We start from the raw sequence: 22,630 nt of genomic DNA, 5'->3' as shown, positions 1-22,630 counted from the left end.
GTGAAAACATTTGCTTTCCTCTACTACTGTTTTCCTCTACTACTCTATACACTTATATGAGAATAAATTTGGTTTTCCACACCAAGCAATTCTCCATTTCTTTATGGACACCAACTGCGTGCCCTACAATTCAATTCAGTTTTGTTACAATCAGCCTGGAATTAGCATCAGATCCCACAAGTTAAAGACTCAGTCCCATAAGACTTACACCTATTTCACATGTCAATTGCAAGGCTAGGTTGTCACCTATATGTCTTACTGACTGGCTGGTTATAAATTGGGCTTCCATAATATTCTCCTTGGGTTTTGATAATTTGCTAAAATGGCTCACAAAACTCAGGAAAACAGTTTACTCACCAGATTATCAGTTCATTATAAAATACAACTCAGCAGTAGCCAATGAGAACAATGCATAGGGCAAGATATGTGGGAAGGGACACAAAGCTTCCATGCTCTCTCCAGGAATGCCACCCATCAGCAGCTCCATGTATGCACCAGCCGAGAAGCTTGACAAACCCCATACTTTAGGGATTTTTATGGAGGCTTCATCACATAGGCATGATCAATTATCAGGTCAGTCTCTAGCCCCTTTCCCTCCCTAGAGGATGGGAAATGGAGCTTCTAATCATGGCTTGATCTTTCTGGTGACCAGCCACCACCCAGGAGCTAACCAGGAGCCACCAAGGATCACTTCATTAGAACAAAAGACATTCTCTTCACCTAGGAAATTCCAAGGGGTTTAGGAGATCTGTGTCAGGAACCTCTGTCAAAAATCAAATATTACAGCAAAAGATGCTCCTAGCACCTTTATTGCTTAGTAAATTATAAAGACTTGAGAAGCTCTGGCCAGGGCTTAGGGATAAATTCCAAAATGTATGCTTATTCTATCACAATAATCACACCTTAACATCACACATTTACAATGGAGCCAATTGTAGCCCTACCAAAACTAATGAAAGAAAAGGGATAGGAGTTCCCATCGTGGCTCAGTGGTTAATGAATCCAACTAGGAACCATGAGGTTTTGAGTTCAATTCCTGGCCTCGCTCAGTGGGGTAAGGATCCAGTGTTGCTGTGAGCTGTGGTGTAGGTCGCAGACGTAGCTTGGATCTGGCATTGCTGTAGCTGTGGTGTAGGCCGGCAACTACAGCTCCAATAAGACCCCACCCTGGGAACCTCCATCTGCCTCGGGTGCAGCTCTAGAAAAGGCAAAAAGAAAAAAAAGAAAAAGAAAAAAAGAAAGAAAAGGGAAATGTGTCTCTACTTTCTAGAAAGTTTAGAAATGAAGATCAAAGGTCTAGAGAGTCAGTTTCAAAATATTTGTTGCTGGAGTTCCCTGGTGGCCTAGTGTTTAGGTACTTGGCGTTGTAACTGCTATGACTTGGGTTACTTCTATGGGTCATTTTCACTCCCTGGCCCAGGAACTTTCACATGCCATGGGGACAACCAAAAAAAATTTTTTTTGTTGTTAAATTTAGTCCTGTTATATGTGGGACTCAAACTGTTAAGTCCAAGTACTAGAAAAAAAATTGCAAGTGATTGCCATGACTCTAAACCTATTCTCTTTGATTACTCTTATAGCATATACTATTTTAAAACACTTTTTTCCCCAGATTTCATAGAGCCAAAAAGGATAAAATTTTGTGGTATAGATTAGAGTATATTTTATCCCTTTTTATATAATAAAAGCTACGATTAATCTGTTCGTTCCCCAGACTTACTAAAGACAGGTATTTTTATATTCGAGTACCTTAAATAACGTCTTATTATAATGCTTCTTCTAAGAAATATTTCTTTTCATATTCGGTTACGTGAAGATTTATATAAGTGGCTTACTCTGACCTTTTCTTTAGATATCACATAATATGTTACAAAGAGAGGTTGGCCAGGGAATTACCTTTGGAAATGAGAAGGTAGGGGAAGAACCAGTAAAAATTCTCAGCACAGACTTTGAACAGGAAGCTTTAGAAAGAGACCTAGGAAATTAAGACTAAAAAAAAAAAAAAAAAAAAAACTAGATAGTGGGCAGAGAGTATCATTTGCCAGTTTCTAGAAAACTGGCTAAATGATTTCTGATGCAATAGCTTTTCTACTTCTATGAGACTCCTACCAAAATGCATAGAATCTTATAAGCACTTTAAAAGGTTTATTTGCATGTATGTATTGCAGAATGTAAAAAATAAAGTGCATAATCACTGCTAACTTTATTTATAAAGAAATTTCTTGAGCACATTCCAGTGGTTAAGCATTTTTTTGTCATAATGTTAAATAAGAATGTGTGAACTAAAACTCACATTCTATATATTTTATTTTCAAAAAGCATATTTGGAGTTTCTAATGGTAATATAGGAACTTGAAGCAAATAGGACAATGCACACAAAGAAAAATCTTTAAAAAATTATAATTAATATATTTAAGGAAATAAGAGAAGACTGTACCTCCAGGACATGGGAGTAGGAATACATGAAAAAGGAGGATAATTAAAGAATTTCGTAGGAATTAAGCCAAAATTTTAATAGTATGGTAGGAAAATAAAATTCAGTAAATCTCCCAGAAGTTATTAAAGCAAACAGATGAAACAAGGGAAGGAAATTCTCAAAGATGTAACACAAGAAACTTTCTCGAACTTGAGAATATGAATCTCTAGAGAAAAGGGGCCCACAAAATGAATGAACAAAGACTCTCATCCAAGTTCATTATTACAAAATTTCAAAACACTGAGATAAAGAAAATGTTGTTTGGTAGCAACATGAAAGCTAGACAATAGTGTAGCAATGTCTTTAAAATTCTGAAAGAAAATTATTTTCAACTAAAAACTGTGTGCCCAACTAGTAATCAATGTAGGATTAAACTGAAACCAATTCAAACTGGCAAGAATTTTTATTTTTGCCTCCTATACACTGTTTTCTAGGAAGCCACTGAAGGATATCTTTCAGCAACATGAGAGAAAGAGGAAGACATGGATTTCAGAAAGCAAAGACCCCAACACCTGAGAACAATGATGGGAAATCTAAGTTGATAGCTATGCAGTAGGCTCAAAAGCAACTAGTCTAGATAGAAACAAGAGGAAAGATGGTTTCAGGCAGGAGCTTTAACTATCCTAGTGTTTAGAAGTATGTTTCAACAAATTGTTTTTCAAGTGTATGACAAAAAAACTAGTGATGAATACATAGAAAATTAGCGATGAATGCATGGAAAATTAGACAGTTTTAAAGGTGACAGTTATAAATTCCAGGGAAAATAAAAATGAATCTACTTGTGTGTGTCAATAATAATTTTATAAGATCATTAATTTGATTATTGAGTCAATTAAACAGCAGTATATAATTAGTTGGAGAGTATGAAGGAAAAGGAAGGGGCAAGAGAGTATTTATTAAAGAGTTTAAAACCACCATTATCATCATAAGAAATCAGTAAATAATATCAAATTTTGAAAAACTGAGGTTAGCAGAAGATGGGAAAAGGTCAGAAACTTAATTTTATTATAAAACTATGAGTTTACTTTGGGGTCACTGGTGGGTAGGATAATTTATTACCTCAACAAAAACATAATTTAATTTTTTAAAAAGTGACTAATCTGTGGGAAAATTAGTGTGGTGGTACAATGAAAAGCAGGAAATGTAGGCCTAATCCCAGCCCTGCCAATTCCAAAAGACTGTGGCCAAGTCTCTTCATTTCAATTTCCTTATTTAAGGCCGGGGCTTTAAAATCTTCTCTCAGTGTGATGCCTATATGATCAAATCTGCCCTTCCTCATTGAGGCTATTTCTGGTGTCTGCCTTACAATCATTCATTGACTAATCAGAAAAAAAAAATCCCAAATGAACAGCTTCTTCTCCAGGATTTTAGCCAGAAATAAACACATTCTTCTCTGACCCAGAGATACTGCATGCTAGAGAAATACAAGAAACAAAGCATTACCAGGTAGCAAAAGGAATGGAGTGCTCTAAGATCTTAATTGACTCACTAAGTTATGAAGATTTTAGGCAACAATCTACCCTGTTTTTAAATTTTAAAAGTAGTTGCTATAGCAACGCCTAGACATGGCATATGGTATGTCTGGTACCTCCAAAGATAACAGAGTAAATTCTTGATGGATTTTCCTTACAATATGTTGTGAACTTTTGTACTTTTTAGTGTTTCAGTGGCCAGTGTTATAAGGTACTATTATTCTTTGCTATTATATACGTAATCTGAAACCTCTTTTAAGGCACTTATCATTTGCAAATCACAGACTTTGAATGCGTTCCCACTTTAAATGCATATATTTTCTTCATAAAAATAATGATAACTACAAACTAGAAGAAAAACAAGCAGATTAACAGATAATCTTAAAAGAGTAAGTGTACATAGAGAATAAGTCATATGGCAAAGGTCCTGCTCACTTACAGAGAAAGGAAGGGAAATTAAAGCTAGACACTATTTTCTACTTATCAGATGGAGGAAGGGAAAAGTTTAAATTAGTATTGCCATTCTGGTGAGTAATTTGGGATTATAAATTCAAAGGCTTTAAGATGTACTTGTCTTTTGACATAAGAATTTCAGTGCCACAGATCTAAAGACTTGTTTTTTTAATATGCAGACATTTCTGAAGGACAGTTATTTATAATTGCTAAAAATTAAAAGTACTCTTAAAATATAATGAGGAAATAATCAATATACAATAAGAAGAGATTTAAAATAAAAAATTATGTAAACATTCTCCTCTAATTGGGCATTTGGACTTGAGGTAATGTGTTCCATTATAAATTTTAGTACTATAAGTTATTATATATATTTATTATAACTTATTTTATTATAATTACTATATTATACATTATGAAACTATAAATTATAATACATATGCATACTGTATATACATATAGTAAATAAAAACAGGATTTAAAGAATATTAACAAAATGGAAAAAAATCAATTTATACTGCATTTGTAATGTACTATATATATGGAATGATAGAAAAAGCACAGAAGGATATATCCCCCCCAAAATAAAGTGGCTGTGGTAGACACCATAAATTGACCTCAATGAATGATGCCCTTGCAAAATGCTCTATCTTAAGGGCAGGCAGAACTGATGACTTGCTTCTAACCAGTAGAATATGCAAAGGTTATGGATGCGATGTCACTCTCATGGTTATGTCACATTTTAGCAGACTGGAAAAAATAAGATTATTCTGCTGGCTTTGAAAATTCAAGCTGTCATGTTTCAAGGAACTGTGGCAGGCTTTATTCAAGCAGTCTCTGGGGCTTGAAGGGAACCTCTAGCCACTGGTCAATAAGAAGTGAGGGCCCTCAGTCATACAACAGCAAAGAAGTGAATTCTGCTAACAACCTGCAGGAAGCTGGAACCAGATTTTTTCCCCTAGGTGAGCTTTCAGATGTGAACACAACCCAGCCAGTGCTTTGACTACAGCCTGGTGAGACCCTGAAGCAAGAAACCCAGCTATGTTGTGCCAGGATTTCTCACCTACAGAAACTGTGAGATAATAAGTGTGTGTTGTTTTAAACTGCTGTTTGTGGTGATTTATTATGCAGCATAGAAGACTAATACAGTGGCTTTCTCTAGAAAGTATCTTTTTTTTTTTTTACTTAATTATTTGTATTTGCTAAATTTCTAAAATGTTATAATAAGAATTTCATTGCTTTTAAAATCAAAAGATGTTACTTTCAACAAATCATCTGGAAGCAAAAAATAAGTATGCTCTGCAATTTTTCAACTGATTTTGAATTTGGCAAAAGTACATTTTTTTAAAGTGTATAATGAAAATATAGCACCAAGATTACCCCAGATTTCTATTTTTTAAATGATCTTAACAGAATATTTTATTTAAATCATGTTAACATAGACTGTTTCTGAAATTTTAAGCTTTCTATATTTAATAATGCCTGCTGGGAGAAAAAAAGAAATCATACTTTTAAATTTCCTTTCCAATTTTGACCATGATTTAAAATGGAAAAAGTTATGTTGATTGTGGCTAAATGTTCTCATTTTTATAGGCCATTATGCACTTTAAATTCTCTGTTGGCATTTTAATTTCATTTTACAAAATAAATCCCAACTGACAACAGAATAAAGCAAATTCTAAGTCAACTAAGCAAAAAAGTGTCACTGCAAACAGAAAGAACTTTGCAAACTAAAGCAACATTTCATATGGCTCCTGAACCTAAATTTCCAAAAGTTTCAACAGGAAAAAAATGTGCATGTGTGTATGGTGGGGGACAAGTCTTGACAAATGAAACCATCTTTACAACTTACTGTCTGCAATATAATGTTACTATTTAACTATACATTAACATAAATTCACTATTGTAGAAAGTTTTTGCACAAGAAGATGAAAATTGCAATAACTGTAGTGGTTTTAGGAACTTACCAAAATTCCATTTATCTGACCACTAGACTGCTCAACTTACTATCACTAAAATAAATACTCCTTTCTCAAGACTCTTCAAAATCCCTACCTTGCTGTATTTACTAATTTGAAACTATTATATCATGATTTTTTTCCTATTTTTAATCAGCATTAAAAATCTAATTTAAATCACATCCATAAAACTTCTATAATTATGCCATTGTCATTCTCCCCTTCAGAGATGATCTTGACATCTCCTAAGATGATGTCAAGGTAGTGATCTCCCATACTGTGGTAAATCACAAACCAGTCTTTATCAACAGACTCTTTTGATGGTATTTCAGGCAGCCAGTATTCAACAATATTGGAAGTTTCATCAAGATACAACAAAGATTGCTCATCACAGTAGCTTAACCCTCCACAAGGAAACAGACTACTCCTCAATTCCCCTTTGGGCCTCTTCGTCAGAAGTATCTATGATGACAGGGTTGAGGTAAATCACATTGGGTTTAAACTTCAGTCTCCTTTTTTTCTTTTAATTTTCCCCAAATGATGAGTTTATTTTGACTCCTTAGAATGTGAAACTCTTTTTAGGAATCTGATTGTCTGACAAATTTGCAAAATATTTATCTTTAATGGAAACCTAATTACTAACAGTAATTACTGTTTATCGTTGTCTGTATCATTTTTACATTGTGCATCTATGAGAGAAACCTCACAGAGTAGTGGAAGGGCATAGGTTTAAGATAAGACCATTCATTGAACTACCCTGGGAGTGGAGAATTTCAAGAGATTTCTTCTCGGGTTGGTGTTTTTTGAACAAACTTTGCCTTCAGTCAGTTATCAAAACATCATGGAAACTTTCCTCAGTCTTGAGTTGTTCCTGAGATTCTGGTTTTGGGAGAAATTTCCTCTCTAAAGCTTTCCATCCTTGAGGAGCCATATATGGTTGAGTTTTCAGTTGGTGGAAAGGAAAAAATCAGCTTTTTCCAAATTCCTGTGTAGGGAAAAATCTATTCTTCTCTACTGTGTATTTCTTTCCTGTGTGTTTCCTTTACTGCTTACACAGAACACTTCACTTCTGACACTTCTGGTCAACAAATATATGAAGGTTTTTCCCCACACCAAGCAATTCTTTGTGACACCAACTGTTCAATACAGTTTAACTCAATTTTTTTTTGTCTTTTTGTCTTTTCTAGGACCACACCCCTAGCATATGAAGGTTCCCAGGCTAGGGGTCTAATTGGAGCTGTAGTTACCAGCCTATGCCAGAGCCACAGCAACACTAGATCCGAGCCACATCTGTAACCTACACCACAGCTCAAGGAAACACCAGATCCTTAACCCACTGAGTGAGGCCAGGGATTGAACTCACAACCTCATGGTTCCTAGTCAAATTCGTTAGCCACTGAGCCACGATGGGAACTCCCAGTTTAACTCAATTCTGACACTGCCTACCTGGATAGTGTTAGATCCCACAGGTTAAGGGCTCAGTCCCATAAGACTGCCCCTCCCCTAACCTCATCACAAACACACACACACACACACACACACACACACACACACACACACGTACTTCAGACACCAGTTACAAGCCCAGGTTATCACCTGTGCTTCTGACCCATCAGCTATAGATTGGAGGTTCTGAAGACAAACCCCACCACCACCCCCCTGCCACCCCATGCCTTGTGTTTGATTAATTTGCTAGAGTGGCTCACAGAACTCAGGTAAAATTTTCTTATGTTTATCAATTTGTTATGGGATTTGATAAAGGATACATATGAATAGCTGGATGAAGAAATACATAGGGAAAGTTCTGAGAGGGTCCAAGTACAAGAGCTTCTGTTTCTATGAAGCTCAGTCACATCATCCTCGCATTGTGGATGTGTTTACCAACCTGGAAGCTCTCAAAACCCCGTACTTTTGTGATTTATGGAGGCTTCATCACACAGGTGTGATTTACCATTAATCCATTTTCAGCCCGTATCCCTTCTCAAGAGAATAGGATGCAGGGCTGAAAATTCCAAGCTTCTATTCATGACTTGGTCTTTACAGTGACTATACCTCATCCAGGAGCCAAGCAAGAGCATACTCAGAGTCACCTCATTAGAACAAAAGACACTTCTATCATCCAGGAGATTATAAGAGTTTTAGTACCTCAGTGTCAGGAACAGAAGTCAAAGACCAATATTAGAACAAGAGCTAATCCTAATGTTTTTATTATTTAGGAAATGAGGAGGAATTCTGGAGTTCTATGCCAGGTACTGGAGGCAGAGACCAATACATGTTTTCTATTATCTCATAGCTAAAAATGTCATGGCCATTAGGGTGGGGATCTAATTCACAAGCTATGTGAGTAGCAATTTTAACTGTTCTCAGAATCCCATGGATTAGTATCCATCTTAATCTATATTCTCACCTACTCCAGGCTGGACCCTCCTTCTCACATTTGTTTATGTAACATCTCAAATTCTTCTACTTATGTTTCTAAGGAATATAATTTCACCAATACAGAATTTACAGTAGTCACTTTGGTGACCTTTAGGTATGAATAAAATCATCCATTTGAAAGGCCTTATAGAACCAAAAGGGAACAGAATACCAAAATGCCAAAGCATGTTTTTTGTTAATATAAGGAGGCATTCCAAAAGAATTTAGATGTGAGAATTGCTTTACTAAGAGATTCTTTGGCCAAGGCAAAAGAAAACAGAAAAAAATTAAAACTAGATCTCTTTAAAACATCCCAAATCTCAATTTGAAGTAATGACTTTAATCCTACTGATCTTCCTATGTGCTACGTTCCTGCCTATCATTCTTTCCCTATCACTCATTCTGACCTTCTTCTCTCCCTTTCTGGTCAGCCAGTAATATCCAAATCATGATTACCTCTTAAAACAAAACCTCCCTCAGAACAGGAAAACCCTTCATGGTTGATTATATATTCTGGTACTATTTTAAATGGAGCGTCATTGTCAGAGACTCACCAAAGCCTAGTCAAGATGGAGAGAGATTGACAAAGGAATTTTTAATACAGTGGCTCATGCATTTGTGAAAACCTCAGATACCAAAAAAAAAAAAAAAAAAAAAAAAAGGTAGAATAAGGAGACCCTGAGGGTAACTCAAGGACTCTGAACTTCATACATAACCCAATTAGTTTAGAAAATCTATAGATACTGGAGAAGATTTATTGGAGACTCTCAAAAACACTTCATATAAAAATAGATTGGACTCTACTTCAGCCGCATGAGCAAAATTAAGATGAGTCCATTGAAGAATACAGGTATAATGCTCAGGAAGATCTCTTGGTGGCACCAAACATTCTCGATTTGAACCTTCAAAAATTTTGCATGATATTACCCACCGTGTCTAGGACAAAATTTACCGTGTAATAAAATGGTCAGTGGTGGTGGCTGAGAGTCAGCCAGGTGGAGGTTTGACTTCCATGCCTACCATTTATTAAAAGTGTGACTGGGGACAGCACCTCACTGTTTTTCTCCACCTTTCAAGACACTACAAAGACTCTGTCAAGGTAGTGATCACTCTTCCTACAATAAACTCACTGTGTTTTATTAATAGGCCATTTTAGTTGTATTTTGAACCAATGTTTTAGTACCTTAAAGCTTAGTAGTACATTTTAGCAAAACATATGATGACACAGCAGGAGAAGACCCTGAGCCAAGCCTAAGCATTAGATTTCTAATGTTCATGCATAACAAGATAGATATAATTCAGTTTAAAGTTAGAATTTTAAATTTCTCATTTAAAAAAAAAAGAGTACCCAGTAGAATTAATTCAAAATGTTTGCCAAGTGTCCCCCAAGTGATATGAATATTATATTCTAAAAGTAGTAATTTTAGATGCTGAGCAAAATTATTTTTAAATGTAATGTAAAGGCTCCTCACTCATGAGTCAGCTCATGTATTTATTACAGGAAAGTAAATGGATGAATACATAAACAGCCACAGTGAACTAGCACTAAAGCTAATGCTTAACAAATGCATAGCAATAGTGCTTCAAGGACCTAAAGTAGATATACACAAAAATACACATTTCTTTTTCTGGAGCCCAATTTTCTTTAGAAGATGCTTATTAACAAAAGTTTTCTTGAAAAGTAAGGTAGAAATATTTCTTTGATATTTACAACAAGAGCTTCCAATTCCTCTCAAGAAGTAAGGTAGTTACCAGTCAACCCTGAAAAAACTAAAGAAGCAAGAAAGATAGGAAAGCTAGTAAAAATAAGGAAGAAGAGGAAACCATGAGATATCTTAGGATAGACTGAAGGCAGTTGTGAACAGAGTGGGGAACAGTGATTAGATCCTGGAGCAGAGAATGGCAAGGAAGCCCTGAAAGGAAAGGTGAGAATTAAGTTTCAAACAAACTCAGCTAGGTAAAAGAGCATGTATTATAGAAGAAATTCACTGAGTACTCTAGGGAGGAAGAGAAGTCAGGGGGTTTTAAATGCTAAGAGGGGGAGAAGGACAGTTAATGGTGGTTAAGATAATTAAAGCTTGAAAAGAATCTTTGTGAACTATAGGAGAGGAAAAGCAATTTTCCCTCTACCCTTTTCATTTCTTGGGAGATATCCTCCACAATAAAAGACAGATTAATAGAGAAAAACAAACAGAAGTTCAGTAGCATATATACATCCATGTGTACATGAGAGGCATCCAGGAAAACTGAGTACCTTTGAAATGGCCCAAGCCACCACTTAAATATCTTCTTCAGCTAAAGACAAAAGATGAAAAGAGGCCAGTAATGGGAAGTCACCAAGCAAACCACAGTAAACAAGGGCTTGGTTGATATGCAGATTTAAGTTTCTGCCTTCTCCATTGCTAAGAGTTTCTAGAGATGTAGTCATTCCCCTCTTCCTGGTAGGAAGACACTCTTACAAATAGAGATTTCCTTACAAATGTAAATTTCCCTCACAAAAGGGCAACTTCTACTGTGTTTCAGAACTTTTCCTATGACTGCTGTTCCTTAAAAATAACCAGCTCAAAATAGTTCTTTTACCAAAGAAGCATATTTTGGGATGGCATATTCTGTACACCTTCAATACTGTTGATTAATATAAGCCCTGTTCTTTATTAGGAAAAGGTCTTCAGTCAGGTTTAGTCTTGGGGGAGAGGAGTGATTCTCAGTGTTCATAGTCTTTTATCAGGTTGCTGGTGAAAACCAATCATAAAGAAACACAACAGTCAGATTAATAGTAGAAAAACAATTTAATTATGTACAGGATCCCCACAAAGATATGAGACTCCAAAAGTCAGCCAGGTAATCAATCATTACACACTGTACTGAGCTAAGCAAAGGGTTAGGGGTCCAGGGTTTCAAAGGGGAGAAAGGCAATTCACAGAAAGATGAAAAAAAGAAATGTTTGATAAACAAACTTTGCCCTGCCTTGCAGAGGAATCTCTCAAATGAAAGGTGATCTCTGATCTCTTCCTGATTCATGCCCCCTTTCTAATGTAAAGTTCCCTTACAAAAGATTAATCTTACTTGGTTTTTACAGATTATCCTGCATCTGCAGTTTCTCAAAATAATCAACTCAAAATAATTCTTATGCCAAAGAGGCTTATTTTGGTGTGTCATATTCTGCCCTCCTTCAGCTCAAAGTACAGAATATCTAGACCTGTAAGGAGATCAACCAGTATAATAAAAGTCAACAAAGTGGAAATATTGGAACAGACATAACAAGAATATAAAATAAATAGACTTAAAATGATAAGATTATAAATAATATAAAACAAGACTAAGAAGTTATTCTTTAAAAAGAGCTCCACCAGTGACTTAAAAGTGAATATTAGAAGTTTGCCAGAAATATGACTAACATTAGCTCCTTAAAGATCAATTCTACATTTGGGAGAATACAGACTTAAGCATGTTATTTTACTTTTTATCTAGGCATACTGTGATGTTGTTCCAGAAACTTGGCCTATGTCCACCAGCGCCAAATAGAAACTCAGAGATAGAATTTTGGGTGAAGGAGAAAAAGATAGCTTTTATTGCTTTGCCAGGCAAAGGAGGCCACAGCAGGCTAATGCCTTAAAGACTGTGACCTCTGATGGGAAGAATTGTGGGGAGATTTATAGTAAAAAGAAGAAAAACAGGATTTCATATAAGAACTAAGGTTGAAGGCAAAGATGCATTCTTCTTTCTTACAGGGAATCTTAGTCATCAAAGCTGATGTCGGGAGATCTTGCCATGATCTTTATGGTGGTCTTCTGGGTTATTGCCTAGAATAACAATACTTGTGAAAAGGGCATATTGATCAGAGATTAGAACAAACTAGGAAAGTTCCTGAAAAACATCACGTGCTAATAATCTTTAAACCACAGGCAGTTTGTACTTAGGTTGTCTAATCTTTATCTTATGGGAGATTGTGTTTAAGGTACAATTAAGCCAGGGAGAAGGACAAGGAAAGACTCTAAGCTGTTCAACTTTAAAGTATTCATTTCTGAATAGACATTTCTCCAAAGAAGATGTACAGGTGGCCAACAGGCTCATGAAAAAAATGCTCAACATCACTAATTATTAGAGAAATGCAAATCAAAATACAGTGAGGTGCCACTTCACACCAGTCAGAATGGCCATCATTAATAAGTCAACAAATAACAAATGCTGGAGAGGTTGTAGAGAAAAGGGTACCCTCCTTCACTGTTGCTGAGAATGTAAATGGGTACAACCACTGTGGAAAACAGTAAGGAGGTACCTCAAAAAACTACATAAAGAACTACCATATGATCCAGCAATCCCACTCCTGGGCATATATCTGGACAAAACTTTTATTGAAAAAGATATATATATCCCTCCCTGTGTTCCATTGCAGCACTGTTCACAATCACCAAGACATGGAAACAACCTAAATGTCCATTGGTAGATGAGTGGATTAAGAAGATGTGGTACATATACACAATGGAATACCATTCAGCCATGAACAAGAACAAAATAATGCCATCTGCAGCAACATGGATGGAATTAGAGACTCATACTAAGTGAAGTAAGTCAGAAAGAGAAAGACAAATACCATATATCACATATCTGGAATCTAATATATGGTACAAATGAACCTATTTACAGAAAAGAAACAAATGCATGAACTTGGAGAACAGACTTGAAGTTGCCAGGGGGAGGGGAAGGAGTGGGATGGACTGAAAGTTTGGGATAACTAGGTGCAAACTATTGCATTTGGAGTGGATAAGAAATGAGATACTGCTGTGTAGCACAGGGAATTCTATCTAGTCACTTGTGATGAAACATGATGGAGGATAATGTGAGAAAATAATATATACATATATGACTGGTTCACTTTGCTGCACAGCAGTAACTGTCAGAGTATGATAAATCAACTATAATAGAAAAAATAAAAATCTTTTAAAAAAAGAAAGAAACTCAGGGAAGGCTATGGAGGCTGAATGAGGCCAATTTCCTAAAAACAAGAAATGGGGGACACAAAAAGGCTTTGTGCCCAGGAGCCACAGAAGGCCCTGCTCAGTACAGTGTTACGGATAATTTAGTTGGAAGTAAATTATTAAAGTAACTAGAATTGTGGGTCACAGATAGGATCAAGAGATTCTTTTTGCTTCCCATTCCTTGTATATCTAGGAAGGGAGGAAGGACAAAGAATGCCAGCCTGCCATTTCAGTAAACAAAGGATGTTGTGGCTATAAAGCCATCAGCCACTGTAGCCAGCCCATAAGGTGCACCCTGAGGGGAACTCAGGATGGAAAAAAAACAGGATACTGGCCCTAGATAATTGAGATGCATATCAAAGGAATGATTTCAATAAGCCCAAACTCTTATATCTTCCCATACATAAAAAAGTACTTAATTTGTTAACTTGAGGTGTCTAGTTTTCTTTTTCTTTTTTTATTATTATAGTTGATTTAATTTCTACTGTACAGCATGGTGACCCAGTCATACATATATATACATTCTTTTTCTCATATTATTGTCCATCATGGTCTATCCCAAGAGACTGGATATAGTTCCCTGTGCTATACGGTAGGGTGTATTTCTTTTATTAGCATTAATCTTTTGATGTTCCACTACTCGGAGTTTGTTTGCAAAAACTGCTGTACATCCTGGTTCCTCCCTTACCTCTTTGGAACAGTCCCTCAGCTGTATCTGAGAGGCTATGTCATGGGCATAAGTCTTCAGTAAGTTTGCTGAATAAAACATAATTTTGAACTTTTAGGTTGTGCCTTTTTTTTTTTTTTTTTTTTTCAGTCTACAAAAGGTAGGAAGGGAGAAGAGAGGAAGGAAAAGAAAGAATAGCTTTGCTGACATCTGAAAAAAGGCCCCAGAATCAAAATATGTTTTCTATATTTTTTTTATTGAAAACACATTGCTTTTATAAGAAAAGAAAACTTTATTTTTAGGTAAGAATTAGGGTTTCTTCTCTCTTGGAGATGAAAAGAGACCATTTAGTTGATCACAGATTTTATCTAAATCTGCTGCCACTACAAATCAATGCTAAGTGAGCAATAGGTAATGTTTCCCCATGCTCATATTTGATTTCTAAGATTACATTCATCTAAACCAATATTCACACATTGCAATGCATCAATGTAAGGAAGACTTTGCTTTTTTGTTTTATTTTTTGAATTGAACACAGTACGTGCTCCACTCTGCATAAATGACCCATAGCAAAACCGCACAACACCTTTATACATAATTTCCTTTAAAACGTGATTTGAAATGACTGTAATTGTTATCAGTGGAAAATGCCAATAGGATTGCCCAAGGAATGTAACAAATAAATCAAGAGTGGTAGGTAGGAAAAACTGTACATCTGATGACTTTAAAATAGGATACAAATAAAAACCTAATTCTATTCAGGAAAGTTTCTTTAAAAAGCTTCTGATTTCCATACAAATAATTTGGATGGTGATTTGAAAAATAAAATAAAAGAAAGACAACTTTCTAATCTCTTTCCACCCTTCACCTGGGACTCTCTCAGGGTTCTCCATGTTAGCGATGACATCACATCCCTTCAAGGTTAGAGGTCACCTGTGACTCCTCCCTTCCCCCGCCTATCCAATCCATCCTCAAGTCCTAAAGGTTTGCCTCTGGGATATATCTCAAATCCTCCATTTCTGTCTCTCTCCACTGCCACCGTTCTAGAGCAGTCTGTTACCATCTCTGGCCTGGACTACTTCGGTAATCTGAATTGCCTCCTGAAATCCACTGATTCATGGCTCAACCCACTTTCCAAATTGCAACCAGAGGGGATTTTTTTCCGATTCAAATTTGATATGATCGATTTCCCCTAATCTTGCTGTCAAAAATTGTGTCTAAAATAAGCATTTAGACTAAGGACTTAAAGACTAAGTTATTTCCTTTCCAGGCAAGGGAAGACCTCTAAGTAAAGAAATCCACTGTGGGGTGGGGTGGAATCAGAAGCACCAGATAGAACTAATGGTATTCATACTAATTAAGCATTGAAAACTAGCACTGGATTGAATGAAACTACAGGTCTTCAGATAGTTGATGAAAAGAAATGACTTACATTCATTGTTTGTCTTCTTTATTTATTTCTTTAAATTAAAGCATAGTTGATTTACATGTTGTACCAATTTCTGTTATACAGCAAAGTGACTCATATATAACATTCTTATATAATACACACACACACACACACACACACACACACACACACATTCTTTTTTTTTTATGGCCATACCCACGGCATATGGAGGTTCCCAGGAAGACCTATGCCACAGCTGCAGCAACAACAGATCCTTTAACCCACTGCACTGGTTGGAGATCGAAGCCTTCTGCAGTCAGATTCTTAACCCACTGAGGCACAGTGGAAACTTCCTATACATTCTTTTTTATACTCTTTTCCATCATAGTCTATCCTAGAAGATTATGTATAGTTCCCTGTGCTATACAGTAGGAACTTGCAAACTATTACATTTAGAAAGGCTAAGCAATATCCATTGTTTATCAATCAGAAAAGAATCTTCAGTTAGATCAAGGAAGGCTCTAATATCCTAGGGGAGGTCACTCAAATTCATAGTCTTTTATCAGCTTCACCCAGTCAGAACAGCTGTTGACAGAACAGTTTTAATATCTCTCATGCAAGTATTGCTATTTGAGGAAAAGTTTCCTTTTATATTACTTCTTCATTCTCACTCCCAATATTATAAGCTTCCCATTATTCTACAATCTGATTCTTTTTACTTTTCCACCTAATCATGGTTCTCTTCAAGCCCTGCCTACACTGGCCTTAGATCTTCTGTTCTGTTCCTCAAATACATTGCACAAATATATATATATTTTTATAATTTTATAATATATATATAGTATATACACACATATAGTGGAGTGTTACTCAGCCATAAAAAAAGAATGAAATAATGCTATTTGCAGCAATATGAATGGACCTAGAGATTATCATACTAAGTGAAGTTCATCCAGAAAAAGACAATTACCACATGATATCGTTTGCATGTGGAGCCTAAAATATGATACAGATGAATGTATTTAAAAAACAGAAACAGACTCCCAGATGCAGAAAACAAACTTATGGTTAACAAAGGGTAAAAAGGGTGGGGGAGAGATAAATTAGAACTTCAGGATTAAAAGATATACACTACTATATATAAAATAAAAACAGTCCTACTGTATAGCATGGTTACATCCAATATCCTGTAATAAACCATAATGAAAAGGAATATATATAAGAATATTATATATATATTAACTGAAATCACTTTGCTATACACCAGAAACTAAGACAACATTGCGAATCAATTGAACCTCAAAAAAAAAATTGTGCTATTTCTTCAATGAATAAATACATGAATAAATTAATGGAGGAATAAATGAAACTATCTTTACTTGTTAGATTTTAGACTACAAACTAACAGAAATAAGGAAAATTTTATGAAAGTCAGCTTTTTCTATTTTTCGTAAAGTTTAGTTATAAAGATATGAAGAAATCTGATCCGCACTTTGAATAAAGCATTCAATTAAATGGGAGAGGAAAAGAAGAAACAGGATCTTCAATTATTTTCTTTTTTTCTTCTTCCAGTTTTATTGAGATATATTTGACATACAACATTGTGTAAGTTTAAGGTGTACAGCATCAAGATTTGACTTAAGTACATCATGAAGTGATTATCAAAAGTTTAGTGAATATCCATTATCTCATAAAGAAGTAGAAAAAGTGTTTCGCTTGTGATGAGAACTTTCATAGATACCGCGCAGTAATGTTAATTATATTTTATCATGCTGTACATTGCATCCCTAGTCCTTACTTATCTTAAATTGAGAGTTTGTATTTTGTTATTGCCTTCATTAATTTTCCCCTTCCCCCACCCTCTGCTTTTGTTAATCGCAAATCTCATCTCTTTTTCTATGAGTTTATTTGTTTTTGAAGTATAATTGACCTAAAACACTGTTAGCTCCTGTTACACAACATACTGATTTGATATTTCTACACATTTCAAAACATCACCAGAATAAGTCTGGTTATGATTTTGTCACCATATAAAGATATTACATAGTAATTGACTGTATTCCCCCAGTATACATTTCATACCTGTGATTCATGTATTTTGCAAAAGAAAGTTGGTACCTCTTAATCTCCCTTACCTATATCTTTCCTTCTCCTAACCCCTTCCCTCTGGATATCATCTGTTTTTTCTCTGTATCTATAACTCTGTTTCTGATTGGTTATGTTTATTCATTTGTATTTTTTTTAGATTACATGTATAAGTGAAATCATACTGTATTTGTCTTTCACCATCTCACTTACTTATCATAGTGCCCTCTAGGTCCATCCATTAACAATATTAATTCTTTGAATCCATGAACACAATATATCTTTCCATCTATTTGTGTTGCCTTCAGTTTTTTTCATGTGTCCTCTGAGTATAGGTCTTTTACCTCCTTAGTTAAATTTACACCTAGGAATTTAATTCTTTTTGATGTGATTGTAAATGGGATTGTTTTCTTAATATCTCTTTCTGATAGTTTTATTTTAGTGTATAGAAATGCAGGAGTTCCCGTCGTGGCGCAGTGGTTAACGAATCCGACTAGGAACCATGAGGTTGTGGGTTCGGTCCCTGCCCTTGCTCGGTGGGTTGATAATCCGGCGTTGCCCTGAGCTGTGGTGTAGGTTGCAGACGCGGCTCGGATCCGGCGTTGCTGTGGCTCTGGCGTAGGCCGGTGGCTACAGCTCCGATTCAACCCCTAGCCTGGGAATCTCCATATGCCGTGGGAGCGGCCCAAGAAATAGCAACAACAACAACAAAAGACAAAAAAGACAAAAAGACAAAAAAAAAAAAAAAAAAAAAAAAAAAAAGAAATGCAAAAGGCTTCTGTATGCTCATTTTGTATCCTGCAATTTTACACAATTCATTGATAAGCTCTCGTAGTTTTTTGATGGTGTCCTTAGGATTTTTTTCTGTTATATCCATTTGTTTGCTTTATTTTTAAGCTTATACATATAATAGAAAATAGAGGATTTGTCTTCTTCTGACTTATTTTGCAAAGCATAATATCCTTTAGTTTCCAATATGTTGCTGCAAATAGCAAAATTTAATTCTTTTTTATGGCTGAGAAATATTCCATTGTATAGGTGTAACACATCTTTGTCTCTTCATCTATTGATGAACACTTATGTTGCTTCCGTATCTGGGCTGTTATAAGTAATGCTACTATAAACATTGTGGGGGCATACATCTATTCAAATTAATGTTTTTGTTTTCTTGTATATACATTGAAAACTGGAATTGATGGGCATATGATAGTTCTAATTGTAGTTGTTTTGAGTAACCTTCATATTATTTTCATTAGTGGCTGCACCAAAATATATTTGCTCCAGCAGTGTAATGTGGTCTACTTTTCTCCACATCCTTGTCAACACTATTTATTTGTGGTCTTTAAAAAAAATTTTTTTACTAAAGTATAATTGATTTACAGTGTGACAATTGCTGCTGTACAGCATAATGACCCAGTCATACACATAGATACGTTCCTTTTCTCTAATTATCTTCCATCATGGTCTATCCCAAGAGACTGGATATAGTTCCCTATGGTATACAATGAGATCTCATTGCTTATCCATTCTAAATTAATAGTTTACATCTACCAACCCCAAACTCCCAGTCTATCCTACTTCTTCCTCACTACCCCATGGCAACCACAAGTCAGTTCCCTATGTCTGAGTCTATTTCTGTTCTGTAAATAGGTTCATTTGTGTCATATTTTAGATTCCATGTATAAGTGATACCCTATGATACTTGTCTTTCTCTGTCTTGACTTACTTCACTCCATATGATAATCTCTAGATCCATACATGATGTTGCTAATGTCATTATTTCATTCTTTTTTTTATGGCTAAGTAGTGTTCCATTGTATACATGTACCATATCTTCTTAATCCAGGCATCTGTCAATGGACATTTAGATTGCTTCCGTGTCTTAGCTATTGTGAATAGTGCTGCATTGAACATAGGCATGCATGTATCTTTTTGAATGAAAGTTTTGTCCCAATATATGCCCAGAAGTGGGTTTGCTGGATCATATGGTAGTTCTATATTTAGTTTCTAAGGAATCTCCATATTGTTTTCCATAGTGGTTGTACCAATTTGCATTCCCAGCAATAGTGTTGGAGGGTACCCTTTTCTCCATACTCTCTCCAGCATTTGTTATTTGTAGACTTATTAATGATGGCCATTCATTATTGAGGTGGTACCTAATTGTAGTTTTGATTTCATTTCTCTAATAATTAGTGATGTTGAGCATCTTTCATGTGCCTGCTGTCCATCCAGAAACAGAAATGTCTGTTTAGTTTTTCTGCCAATTTTTTGATTGGGTTGTGTTTTTTGCTGTTGAGTTTTTTGCATATTTTGGAGATTAAGCTCTTGTCAGTTGCATTATTTGCAACTATTTTCTCCCATTCTGTAGGTTGTCCTTTTGTTGTTGGGTTTTTGTTTTTGTTTTTTATGGTTTCCTTTGCTGTCCAAAGGCTTGTAAGTTTGATCAGATTCCATTGGTTTATTTTTCTTTTTATTTCAATTGTCTCAGGATTGCTTTGGCAATATAAATGTTTGGATTATTTTTTCTAGTTCTGTGAAAAATGTCATGGGTAATTTTTTTTTTTTTTTTGGCTTTTCTGGGGCCGCACCCGTGATGTAGGGAGGTTCCCAAGCTAGGGGTCTAATCAGAGCTGTTTCTGCCGGCCTATGCCGTAGCCACAGCAATGCCAGATCCGAGCCGTGTCTGCAAGCTACACCACAACTCACAGCAATACCAGATCTTTAACCCACTGATCAAGGCCAGGGATCGAACCTGCAACCTCATTGTTCCTAGTCAGATTCATTCACCACCGAGCCACAACGGGAACTCCCATCATGGATAATTTGATAGGGATCACATTAAATTTGTAGATTGCTTTGGGTAGTATGGCCATTTTAACAATATTAATTCTTCTAAACCAGGATCATGGGATATCTTTCCACTTCCTTGAATCCTCTTTAATTTCCTTGATTAGTGTTTTATAGTTCTTAGTGTATAAGTCTTTCACCACCTTTAATTCCTAGGTATTTAACTTTGGGGGGTGTGATTTTAAAAGGTATTGGGTTTTTATATTCCTTTTCTAATATTTAATTTTTAGTATACAGAAATGCAACTTATTTCTGAATGTTAATCTTATATCCTGCTACTTTGCTGAATTCATTGATCAGTTTGAGTAGTTTTTGTGTGGAGTCCTTAGGGTTTTCTACATATAGTATAATGTCATCTGCATAGAATGACAATTTTATGTCTTCTCTTCCAATTTGGATACCTTTTATTTGTCTGATTGCTATGGCTAGGACTTCCAATACTATGCTGAATAAATGTCATGAGAGTGGGCATCCTTGTCTTGTTCCAGATTTTAGTAAGAAGGCTTTCAACTTAACATTGAGTATATATTGACTGTGAGTTTGTTATAAGTATCTTTCATGATGTTGAGATATGTTCCTTTTATACCCACTTTGGTAAGAGTTTTTATCTTGAATGGATGTTGGATTTCATTAAATGCTTTTTCTGCATCTATTGAGATGAGGATGTGATTTTTGACTTTTATTAATGTGGTGTATGACATTGATTGATTTGTGTATGTTGAACCATCCTTTTGAATTTGGAATTAATCCCACTTGGTTGTGGTGAAAGATCTTTTTTATGTGTTTTTGGATTTGTTTTGCTAAAATTTTGTTGAGAGTTCTTGCATCTATATTCATCAAATTTATTGGCCTATTATTTTCTTTTTTGGTAGTATCTTAGTCTGGTTTTGGTATTAAGGTATTGGTGGCTTCATAGAATGTCTTTGGGAGTGCTTCCTCTTCTTCAATCTTTTGGAAAAGTTTAAGAAGGATGAGTATAAGTTCTTCTTTGTATGTTTGGTAGAATTTGCCTGTGAAACCATCTGGTCCTGGACTTTTGTTGGTAGGAAGTGTTTTTCTTTTTTTATTATATATTCAATTTCATTTCTAGGGATTGGTCTGTTCAAATGATCTGTTTCCTCTTGATTCAGTTTTGATGGGCTGCATGTCTCTAGAAAGTTGTCCATTTCGTCTAGGTTTTCAAATCTGTTGGTATATAATTGTTCATAGTATTCTCTCTTTTTTTTTTTTGTATTTTTGCAATATCTATTAAGATTTCTCCTTTTTCATTACTTTTTTTTTTTTTTTGGTTTTCTTTTGGGGGGGTTCTCTCTCTCTCTTTCTCTTCTTCTTGTGAGTCCTGAGCCTAGCCAGAAGTTTGTCAATTTTGTTTACCCTTTCAAATAGCCAGCTCTTGGTTTTATTTATTTTCTTTCTTTCTTTCTTTCTTTCTTTCTTTCTTTCTTTCTTTCTTTCTTTCTTTCTTTCTTTCTTTCTTTCTTTCTTTCTTTCTCTCTCTCTCTCTCTCTTTCTCTCTCTCTCTCTCTCTTTCTTTCTTTCTTTCTTTCTTTCTTTCTTTCTTTCACCTCTATTTTATTGATTTCCTCTCTGATCTTTCTGATTTCCTTCCTTCCACTGACTTTAGGTTTGCTCTTCTTTTTTCTAATTTTTTAGGTGGTATGTTAAGATGTTGATTTGAGATTTCTCTTCTTTTCTGAGGAAGAGTGTATCACTATGAACTTCCCTCTAGGAATTGCTTTTGTGGCATCCCATAGATTTTGAATGGTTGTGTTTTCATTGTCATTTGTCTCAAGATATTTTTTACTTTCCTTTTTGATTTCCTTGTTGATCCATTGGTATTTTAGTAGCATCTTGTTTAGTCTCCATGCAGTCAGTTTTTTTCTCA

Source organism: Sus scrofa, chromosome 7, assembly GCF_000003025.6.
Source record: "Sus scrofa isolate TJ Tabasco breed Duroc chromosome 7, Sscrofa11.1, whole genome shotgun sequence".
NCBI lineage: Eukaryota > Metazoa > Chordata > Mammalia > Artiodactyla > Suidae > Sus > Sus scrofa.
Note: the sequence above shows the minus strand (reverse complement) of the source record.